Raw genomic sequence first — 11,742 nt, forward strand, 5'->3', positions numbered from 1 at the left:
GGATTTTAATTTTCGGTAAAAATCCAAATAACTTCACAGATCTTCATTGTAAAGGGTTTAAACACTGTTTCCCATGCTTGTTCAAGAAATAAACAATTAATGGACATGCACCTGTGAACGGTCGTTAAGACACTAACAGCTTACAGACGGTAGACTTTCACAGTTAGAAAACTTAGGACACTAAAGAGGCCTTTCTGCTGACTCTAAAAAACACCAAAAGAAAGATGCCTAGGGTCCCTGCTTATTTGCGTGAACGTGCCTTAGGCATGCTGCAAGGAGGCATGAGGACTGCAGATGTGCAGGGAAATAAATTGCAATGTCCGTGCTGTGAGACGCCTAAAGACAGCGCTACAGGGAGGCAGGACGGACAGCTGATAGTCTCGTCCTCGCAGTGGCAGACCACGTGTAAAAACACCTGCACAGGATCGGTACATCCGAACATATCACCTGCGGGACAGGTACAGGATGGCAACAACAACTGCCCGAGTTATACCAGGAACGCACAATCCCTCCATCAGTGCTCAGACTGTCCGCAATAGGCTGAGAGAGGCTGGACTGAGGGCTTGTAGGCCTGTTGTAAGGCAGGTCCTCATCAGACATCACCGGCAACAACGTCGCCTATGGGCACAAACCCACCATCGCTGGACCAGACAGGACTGGCAYAAGGTGATCTTCTCAGAAAAGTTGCGGTTTTGTCTCACCAGGGGTGATGGTCGGATTTACATTTATCGGCGAAGGAATGAGCGTTAGACCGAGGCCTGTACTCTGGAGCAGGATTTGGAGGTGGAGGGTCCGTCATGGTCTGGGGTGGTGTGTCACAGCATCATCGGACTGAGCTTGTTGTCATTGTAGGCAATCTCAACGCAGTGTGTTACAGGGAAGACATCCTCCTCCCTCATGTGGTACCCTTCCTGCAGYCTCATCCTGACATGACCCTCCAGCATGACAATGCCACTAGCCATACTCCTCGTTCTGTGCGAGATTTCCTGCAAGACACAAATGTCAGTGTCCTGCAAGACACAAATGCCATGGCCAGCGAAGAGCCCGGATCTCAATCCCATTGAGCACGTCTGGGACCTGTTGGATCGGGGGGTGAGGACTAGGGCCATTCCCTCCAGAAATGTCCGGGAACTTTCAAGTGCCTTGGTGGAAGAGTGGGGTAACAGCTCACAGCAAGAACTGGCAAATCTGGTGCAGTCCATGAGGAGGAGATGCAGTGGCCACACCAGATCAGCTGGTGGCCACACCAGATACTAACTGTTACTTTTACATTTTGACCCCCCGTTTGATCAGGGACACATTATTCCAGTTCTGTTAGTCACATGTCTGTGGAACGTGTTCTCACAAAGTTGTTTCTGTTTTTCTTGTAGCTTCAAGCCTCTCCTCGAGACCACAGGTAATCTATATTTCTCATCCCTCTGCATAATATCCGTTGCACTCAGGATCTGATAGGAGGAAATTAGCTGGAGCTRATTTCTTAAAGGGTGAATGTGCAAATGAGAAAAACAGGTATACTGTCATTAGCTACTTGGCATGCATTCCAAATGTTCAATGAACTGAATGTACAAGAGATTCAGGCACTCTCTGGAGGAGAATGGCAGTTTTGTGCTTATCACGGCCAGTAGATAAGGACAAAGGGGAGGGAGTAACAAAACACACAGAAAATAAAATAGATCACTGAAATGTACTTGTATATGGAGGCAGAGATGGATTCTGAGGCACTGTAGACCAGCAGCACAATTTTACTGCTGTTACTCTAATTACTGTATAGTCTTCTCTATCTCTCTCTCCCACCCTCTCTCTCTCTCGCCTAATAACATCTCAGCTCATCTCAACTCTCCCCGATGCCTTTACAGTCAGTTAAACCATTTATTTGTTACGTAGTAGTATTTGGCCGCTCCTTCACAAGAGCCCATTTCTTTTCCCTCTCCAGTATTTTCTTTTCCCCTTGATGTCCATTATGTTAGCCAGTGCTATCTGATTTTTTTATCCACATATTTAATTAAACCTGGGTCAGATTTGGAATTTATGTCCTCTTAATATGCACCCGCAGTCAACACACATTTGCCACTTGTCTCTCTTTTTATTCCCTTCTTTCTTATCTATACTGATGGGTTCTGACTTCGACACTTGAAAATATGAAATATCCTTATTCATGAAACTGAGGGAGAGAGGGGAATGTAGAACGACAACATCTGAGAGAAATACGCTTTTTGTGCTTTTTGTGGAATATTTCTTGTATTATTTCAGCTCTTGAAACATGGGAKCGACACTTGACATGTTGCGTTCATAGTTTTTGTTCAGTGTAACTCCGTTAAAAGTGGTTCTTGTAGGTTTCTCTAACCCCAGAGTGTGGTTGAATAGCTTCAAATGTCCATTCAGACTCCAGTCTCTTGTTCCCGAGGAGACCCCGGTGTTACATTTAAAAGCCTATCCCAGAATCCTTAGTGCCCATCTGCGTCCCTTATGTCTCCTGTCTCCTCTCTCTAAATGGGTTGTGAAGGGCTTGAGAGACTGCCAGTCTGTTTGCCAACATGCCCTGATTGCATTTTAAGAGCCTCTGTTACTTTATCTGCTGATGTGCGTGGTTTATATCAAAAAACAGCMAAATATATTTATTGTCTATGCATCCCTGAACTCTCATTCCCTCCCCATATAGAAATAACTGTGGGTAGACACATTTTATTTGAATTTTTCATCTTTTGGAAGAGTGTATTTGCTCTGCTTAATGTGTATTTTACCTCAGTGATTATTGTGACAGAGAAATGATTTACCCAGAGAGAAGGGTCTTGATCATTTTTGACACGTCTGACAACTTTGTTTAGTGTAGCTAATTTGTGTGCATGTGTGTGCTCGCCAGTGTGTGTGTGTGTACGTTTGTATGTGYATGGTCTGAAACGTTATGTGTGTGTTTTATCTCTGTTTTCAGGTGATGTGAGGACCCACAGAAAGTTCCTTTCGGAGAGACAGAAACACACCGCTTATACGCTCTCCCTCGCTTCACTTTTCTGGAGGACAGACGAGAGCTAGAGCCCCTAGCAAGAGACGTCCCTAAAACCCAAAGACATACAGAACTTCACTGCTATTACCACGTCGTCGTCTAGTACTATGCAAAATGTACATTTTATGAACTGTAGATTGTACCTGGAGTCGGTTAAACGTTTGTCAGTGATTTGTAAGAACATGCCGATTGCTATGGAGTTCGGCTTTGTATAAGAGCATATGCTTTCTGGGGATTTTTTTGTTGCTTTTGTTTTGTTCTGCTTTAACTGGGAATCAAACTGTTTACATTGTTGTTATTCCACTGCTCCCCCTCTGCTTGTACCCTCTGCTGTCATCCCGATGGACATGTTCACTGTTTTTCTCTCTGATTTGGGAAAGAGAAGGCCCAATTTAAGATTATCGCCTCAAATGATCATTTTAGACAATCGGCTGTGTCAGTCCTTGAAGCGTCACGTTTGTTTTGAAAATATTTTTCCTCTTTAAAGCGTTAATAAAGCTTTTCTGTCGGAGTTGTCATGCCGGCCGCAATTGCAATGTAAACTTAACCCCTTCTGTGCCTATACAGTTGTCATTCCAAGTGTGGCAGACTGGTTTAACGTTGTAGTACTTAAGTTGGATTGTTGTATTGAGGCGAGATAGTGGAAACAATAAATGAATTGAATTTGAAGCTGTTCAGAAATAACCGGGTTTGTAAGTGGCAATTGTAAGAGGTCATTGTGTAGAATAGTTTTATAAATCGATGTAAATAAAATTAGAAAGCCATGATTGCCTTGCTACCTCAGACACCAACACCTTTTCATTTGCGTGGTCTGTAACTTGTTTCCTTTCAATTTGACTGTACTCGTGACAAGAAAACGAACCGAAAAAACATTCGAAGTGTGTTGCTTATAGATGTGTACTGCTTTGTTGAGATACCTAGTAGACAAAACACATCCTATTACTTCACCACCGATGGGTCTGTGGCCTGCTGCCCCTCATCAGTATACTGTGTCTGTATGTGTTGATTTTCCCCTGTCAGACCACTAGCACTGGTCTCTCTCAGAGTTACTTGTCGTGTTTTGTGCTTTGCTATCCTGTAAAACGTGTTCGTTTTAATAACACTACTATAACCTCCTCCAACTATGTCCTTGGACTGATGATGATAGAGATGATGATGATGATGATGGTCTTTCCTGAGGTATGTAGTATAAATTGACCACTCTACATGTAATATGGCTACATATGTTTTATTCTAAATACATTTTTACAACAGCTGTTCTTTCTGTGGACTCTTGAGTCAAGGACTTATTATTAACAATGTGTGCTTCCCCAGAAATATACATTTGGTTCTGCTCTACAAGCCGGCAACTGTGTGTTAGTCTTATAATACAAAACAACAAGTGTGAAAAATGGCGAGATCCTTTATGGTGTTGTTAGCAGTACAAATGTCCAACGTATGTTAAACAGTTAGGCAATCAAGTGACATTGGGAACACTGAATAGTGTCATTAGGATTGTTGTCAGTTTGTCACAGACAACCCAGTAGATATTACTTTCTAATGTGAAGRATTCTATCACCATTCATACATTTTGTAAACAAACACATATGTGAAGTTGTTTACKCTCCCTKTTTGCAAACGTCTCATCAGGAAAATATTACCCAGGATTCAACGCCGTCCCATGGCGGGCATCCATAACGGTTATGATGAAAATGGTCCTCGTTATGAGCAGAAATKTGTCACGTCGCCAGGCGCCCAGCGCGGGCTTCATCATTATTATTTATCAAAGAAATTGATTGCACAGCATGAGGTTCTGTCATTATAGTAATATTACCAGAGGAAGGCGCTGAGCGGGAYCTGAGAGAACAAATTAATGATGGGAAGTAGTTAGCCAACAAACCCAGCTTCCTARCTTCCGCATGCAGTCCTCTGTTACCCCAAACTACGCAAAAAAGTTATTTCACCAGATTATTACTCATCACTTATTCCTGTACACCCTTTTATTTAAAGAGTATATGTCCAATTAATGTTGTTGGAGGTGAGATTCATCTTGGTCATATAAATGGCGCTYAAACTGTTCCTGTATGCTCATTGCTTTGTACACCATCTGTATTATTTTCGATAGAGGTTAGCCTATCAATCACTTCCTTCTTCCCTTCAATTCTTCGTCTTTCCTTTCTTCCACCTAATTTCTGTCTCTCCATCCSTCCTCCTTTCCTTCCTTCCTCCCTTTCTAAGGTTAGCATGACACATCCTAAAGGCGGTCACGTAAAAGCAACGTGGTGGAAACCTAACCCCTCACTTAATTTCRCTCACCAGCATAGCGCTCAGCCAGAGAAAAGGAGTACTCAGACTTCGACTGTACTCAGACCAATCCCTTGATCATGTTCTTGATCAAATCTATTTGTAGAGCGGCCAGCATGTACCCCAGAGTCACTAATTAGTTRAAGTAGTGCAGCTAGAATATCTGCATGCCGGGCAAGTGTGAACTTTATTTCATCTCCAGTGGCACTCGACTGGTCAGCCTCCCTCCTACACTTCAATATGTGTATATTTAACCCTTATTTTCCCAGGTAAGTTGACTGAGAACACATTATTTACAGCAATGGCCTGGGGAATAGTTACAGGGGAGAGATGGGGGAATGAATGAGCCAATTGGAAGCTGGGTATGATTKGWTGGAACAGCAGCCTCCATATAGTAGTATATAGCAAGTAGAGCGAGGAGTAAGTCTTTCAACTGCTTAGGTACTGTTCAAATAGAGATATTTTATCCTCCCTAGGYTCCCAGGGTGTGTCAATTAGTCAAACACACCCAGTTTGTACCCTAGTGATGTTCTCACTTGTAATGGTACATACATTATTAATAAGTTATGAACTTGTGTACCCAGAGGAGGCTCTTCACTGCGTTCAGTACCACTGACCATTAATTAAAAGCCAAGGCTGAGGCAAAGTCGGAACAACTTATTTCGTGTCCATGGCTCCCCTGAAAGCATGCGGTTTGAGAAGTTCAATAACGGAATTGCTCATGTTTAGTTTGCATGTGTTGAAATGTTGCAGAAAACGTCTTGCCATCCCATCTGAAACTCAAGTGACAAAATGTTCAATCTCAGCCTTGGAAACATGCTTTGACCTTTCTGCTAAAGGCTAAGCTGGTCTTGGCTAGCTAGCTGACATCCATGGATGAATACCTCATGCTCACATTCTACAACAGTGTAGCATAGCAGTAAACCTGGACCAGTCATAATCCGCTAACCGGTAGTTCCAGTGGATTGCAGTGCTGCTTGTATATCTGTCATGGTGTAGCGTGAACCCAGCTTGGCAGTTAGATCAAACATCATCCTACATCATCATCTCAGTCCCTCAATAAGGGCATTCAAACAATAACAGTCCAATTTAATTTGCTTCCCTGGTGTGTCACAATCTGTTTGTACTAAATGTCTTTGTTACTAAGTAAAACAAAAAAACAACATCCTCTCTATGCTTTTCCCTCAACTTCCTCAGCCGTCATCCTACGGGCTTGCTGTGAAGTGGCCAGTCGTCATGGTGGTTCCAGCGAAGGGGACGGGAAGGGAGGGGGAAATGGGCTGGGAGAGGGGAGATGGGTTCGTTTTTTTTTTCCCTACGCGGTACAGCTCGCACGCTGGCCTCCTCTCTGACCGTCTCCTTTGAGCTGGCAGCCGTGTGTGTGTGTGTGTGTGTAGTGGCGGAGACAGTGGTGTTGGACGAGCGGGTAGCTGCCTCCTGGCCCGGAGGAGGGACAGATGCAGTGAGAGAGAGGGATGGAAAAAGAGGTCGGTGTGGGCTGGAAACCTACAGGATGGAGGGAGGGGGAAGGATAGAGAGAGGGAGGGAGGGAGAGATACATAAGGAAAGAGGAAGTGAAAGAGAAAGATGGTGTTGGGATGACAAAGACAGGACACTATACGGTGAGACAGAGTTGTGAAGACAGGGAAACTTTAAAGTAAAGTCCCCGAGTCACCTTAAAAGAATAAGGACCTTATTAATATGCACAGTTACTCTGCAAAGTGCTGGAACATACTGTATCTAAAATCGTCTGACTGTATAGAGCAGCGGGGGCATTAGCTGCATCTTTGCCTCGCTCTGTGWGGTCTCTTACTTTACTGTATTGTGAAGTTCTGTTAATGGGTGAACACTGCCCTGAGGACGATGCTCCCAGTGAGACTGGCTTTGGCTGGCTGCTACACAGACCATGTTTGTCATAGTCAGAGTCAGCATGTTTAGCTAAAGGCCTTAAATAAAGGGAGGGAGACTGAGATCTGGGGAGAGGAGAGAGGCAACGAAAACATCCCGCTCTTCAGATATATCACTGCTGTCTAATGCACTAATGCATTATCACTCCTACTAATATGACAGAGCGCAGGCACAGCCACCACGCTGCTGCTTTAGCATAAATCACACTCATCCACTCATTTCTCTTTTCTCTCATTCCCATTAACTTCTAGTATTGTACCGCTTTCACCCTTTTCTCTTAATTAATGTTCTCACTCGCCACACCTCTTGTGCTTTCTCTTCTTAATGTYTTTTTCCCTCAGTTCTCCATCCATTTTCCCGTTTCGCCTCCTTTCTATCGCGCTCYTCGTCTTTCCGTTCCCCTCTCTCCACCGTGGCCCTCTGATTCACACGCTAACCGAGCCATTAGCACTGGCAATCACCCACACATTTTTCATCCCACTTTTACAAGATGATTGCATTGCCCCTTTGACAGACACACACAGACACATCTTCCCTGCAGCCATGATGGATCTATAGAGTTTTCTAGAAAARGGTTTAGTTCTACTCCTCTTCTCTTCTGTCATGGCACTTTTCCTACCGCCGAGCACCGGCCGGGAGCTAATGGGTGGAGACAAATATAAATCAMTGTGTCGAGGGTGGAGGCATTTGGGAGGGGCGGGGGATCAGTCAAAACCTCCATAGTGCCAATACAGTATGGGTCATTAGCTATGCTCTGATATTTGGCATCACGGTGCTGCCGCCGCCATTCCGCTAGCATGCGCAAATCGCACCAGTAAACAACAACAGGCCTTTATTTACTTTCTGTTTATTCCCCTTTTTCTCCCATGGTCATGCCATGGCGTTCCACGCTTCCTCGCTGCATTCCTCGCTGCAAAGGGTGAACTGGGCCTGGAGCTGTAAACTTAAAGATCGACCGTCATGTCTTGTTCTATTGTTACAAAAGAAAAGGGATTCGGGCAAGTCATGAATAATTACTGTTATGGATCAGTGAACAATAACATTATTGAGAGTTTACGGATGATTGCTGGCAACACTTAAGTTCTGAGAATGATTACCACCATTGAAAGTGTCTGTTTTGTATTTAGTCCCAAGTGTTTTACTGAGTCATGTTGACAAAAATTAGGCAATCCTAAAGCGATAGAATGCAAAACTTCTGAATTCAATAACAAGCTTTTTGCATAATAAACCCTATTTCTGCTGGGAGAAGGCCTGCTGCTGATCAGTCTTTTTAGATAGATGTATTAAACCACACACCAATTTCGCTCTGTAGACCCTGTTCATAGAGATCCTATTAAATTACTAGAGGGGCTATGACATAAACCCCCCAAAACGGGGTGYAAATTGCAGCCAAATAGACCTTATCAACTGTCAAAACAATAACARGTTCTATATGCACGAGCAACCAAGAGGTTACCCTGTCACGCTCTGACCTTAGAGATCCTTTTTATGTCTCTATTTTGGTTTGGTGTGGGCATTCTATGTTTTGTGTTCAATGTTTTCTATTTCTGTGTGTTTGGCCGGGTGTGGTTCTCAATCAGAGGCAGCTGTCTATCGTTGTCTCTGATTGAGAACCATACTTAGGTAGCCTTTTCCCASCTGTGTTTTGTGGGTAGTTGTTTTCTGTTTTGTGTTGCTGCACCTGACAGGACTGTTTCSTTTTCGTTCACTCRCTTTGTTATTTTGTTTAGTGTTCTGTTTATATAAAAATAACATGAACACTTACCACGCTGCGCTTTGGTCCACACCTAATTCATGCAACGATGAGCGTTACATACCCTGTAAACATCCGGCGCTGCAGTGCGTCATAATTGCTAGTTAGTTGACTAATTACCACAAAGTTCGTATTTCTCAATCCAACCCCCAAAAAATGGAACAAACAAGTTATATACACACATTGACTTATTGCTACCAGATCCACTAAACAAAATCATCAGACAACATTTATTTCCCGTTTATTATCRGTTTTCTCTGGTGGTGCTACATTTGGCTACCACAACAAATAACCACAGAGCTAGGGTGATCTGACCATGACTCCATTTTGCTCCTCCCTTCCTATAGGCAGAAACTCAAACAGGATGCCCCCGTGCTAAGAAATATTCAACGCTGGTCTGACCAATCGGAATCCCCGCTTCAAGCTTGATTTGATCACGAGGACTGGGACATGTTCCGGGTAGCCTCAGAGAATAATATTGATGTATACGCTGATTCTGTGAGTAAGTTTATAAGGAAGTGCATAGGAGACGTTGTACCTACTGTGACTATTAAAACCTGCCCTAAACAGAAACCGTGGATGGATGGCGGCAAGTCCAATGTAGTTCCTTGAGGGAAGCTGTGGTATCGGCTTGAGGGGGAATATACACGGCTCTGACTATAACCAAAGAGAATTCTCTTGGGAGGTAATACGGTCTGCATTTGATTGTGAGGTATTCTAGGTCGGGTGAACAAAAGGACTTGAMATGCTGTATGTTATCACAATCACACCATGTTTAGTTAATCATGAAACATACACCACACCTTTCTTCTTCCCAGAGAGTTCTTTATTCCTGTCTATGCGATGTACTGAGTACCCGGCTGTATGGACGGGGACAGAATATCCCTAGAGAGCCATGATTCCGTGAAACAGAGTATTTTGTAGTCCCTGATGTCTTTCTAGAAGGAGATCCTTGCCCTGAGCTTGTCTACTTTATTGGCCAAAGACTTAACATTAGCGATAATATACTCAGAAATCCACTCCAAATATCTCTTCTCTGCCGTTGGCGTCTTGGATTAGCATCTGGGATCAATTAAATTGCCCTGTGGGGTACGAACAAAGATTCCAATTAGGGAAAGTTGTATTCCTGGTCGTAATGCTGGTGAGWTACCGCCACTCTGATATACACAAGTTATTTCCGGCTGTATGTAATAACACAAAAAACTTTCTGGACTAACAATGTAAGATATAACACACAAACCKAAAAAATACTGCAAAGTTGTTTAGTATAGAAATGACAAGCCACATGTTCAAGTTGAATGGTTATATGTCTGTGTAACAACTGCTTAACACTATGGGCTACTGTATGTTTAAGCTCAAACTCTATTGGACCAGTTAGGTTCGCTACTGGAGCAGTAGGTAGAAATGAAGACCACACAACTGAATCATTTAGGAAAAGAATGCTGGCTTATATTTTGTAATTTAAAAATAAATGTAAAAAATAATCACCTTGAGTAAATATGTGAATGTGAAATGTGTACAATGAGATCAATATGAAWTCAATACATCAACAGTACAATAGACGGCTATATATTCAGCCTATAGTTAACTTCTCTGGGATATGTGGGACGCTAACGTCSCACTTGGCCAAAAGCCAGTAAAAATGCAGAGTGCCAAATTCAAATAAATTACTATAAAAATCCAACTTTCATGAAATCACACTTTCATGAAATCACACATGAAAGACACCAAATTAAAGCTACACTTGTTGTGAATCCAGCCAACATGTCTGATTTCAAAAAGGATTTACGGCGAAAGCACACCAAACGATTATGTTAGGTCAGTACATAGCCACAGAAAAACACAGCCATTTTTCCAGTCAGAGAGGAGTAACAAAAAGCAGAAATAGAGATAAAATGAATCACTAACCTTTGATGATCTTCATCAGATGACACTCATAGGACTTCATGTTACACAATACACGTATGTTTTGTTCGGTAAAGTTCATATTTATATCCAAAAATCTGAGTTTAGGCGGGACGCTACTGTCTCACTTGGCCAAAAGCCAGAGAAAATGCAGAGCGCCATATTCAAATAAATTACTATAAAAATCTAACTTTCATTAAATCACACATGAAAGATACCAAATTAAAGCTACACTGGTTGTGAATCCAGCCAACATGTCAGAATTCAAATTGGCTTTTCGGCGAAAGCAATTGATGCTATTATCTGAGGATAGCACCATAGTAAACAGAGAGAGAAGCATATTTCAACCCAACAGGCGCGACACAAAACGCAGAAATAAAAAATATAATTCATGCCTTACCTTTGACGAGCTTCTGTTGTTGGCACTCCAATATGTCCCATAAACATCACAAATGGTCCTTTTGTTCGATTAATTCCATCGATATATATCCAAAATGTCCATTTATTTGCCGCTTTTGATCCAGAAAAACACCGGTTCCAACTTGTGAAACATGACTACAAAATATCTCAAAAGTTACCTGTAAACTCTGCCAAAACATTTCAAACGACTTTTGTAGTACAACTTTAGGTATTTTTTTGTATAGGATAGGATGTATAGTATAGTATTTTGTATAGTATAGGACAGAGTATAGGATGCTTTACTGTTGGCCTGACACAGGACTGATGGTAGCGCTCACCTTGTCTTCTCCGGACAAGCTTTCTGGATACCCCAAACAATCGGAAAGGGGATTCATCAGAGAAAATGACTTTACCCCAGTCCTCAGCAGTCCAATCCCTGTAACCTTTGAGGAATATCAGTCTGTCCCTGATGTTTTTCCTGGAGAGAAGTGGC

The 11,742-nt window shown here is 42.7% G+C and overlaps 1 long non-coding RNA gene across 1 annotated transcript; it reads left to right on the forward strand.

Annotated features, from left to right (window-relative positions):
* Positions 1–1,295: 1,295 nt before the first annotated feature.
* Positions 1,296–4,257, forward strand: LOC111954180 (uncharacterized). The gene is made up of 2 exons (XR_002875951.2): positions 1,296–1,396; positions 2,930–4,257. It is a non-coding gene; the product is annotated as an uncharacterized lncRNA (long non-coding RNA).
* The last annotated feature ends 7,485 nt before the right edge of the window (positions 4,258–11,742 follow it).

The sequence above is a fragment of the Salvelinus sp. IW2-2015 genome, linkage group LG28, assembly GCF_002910315.2.
Source record: "Salvelinus sp. IW2-2015 linkage group LG28, ASM291031v2, whole genome shotgun sequence".
NCBI classification, from domain to species: Eukaryota; Metazoa; Chordata; class Actinopteri; order Salmoniformes; family Salmonidae; genus Salvelinus; species Salvelinus sp. IW2-2015.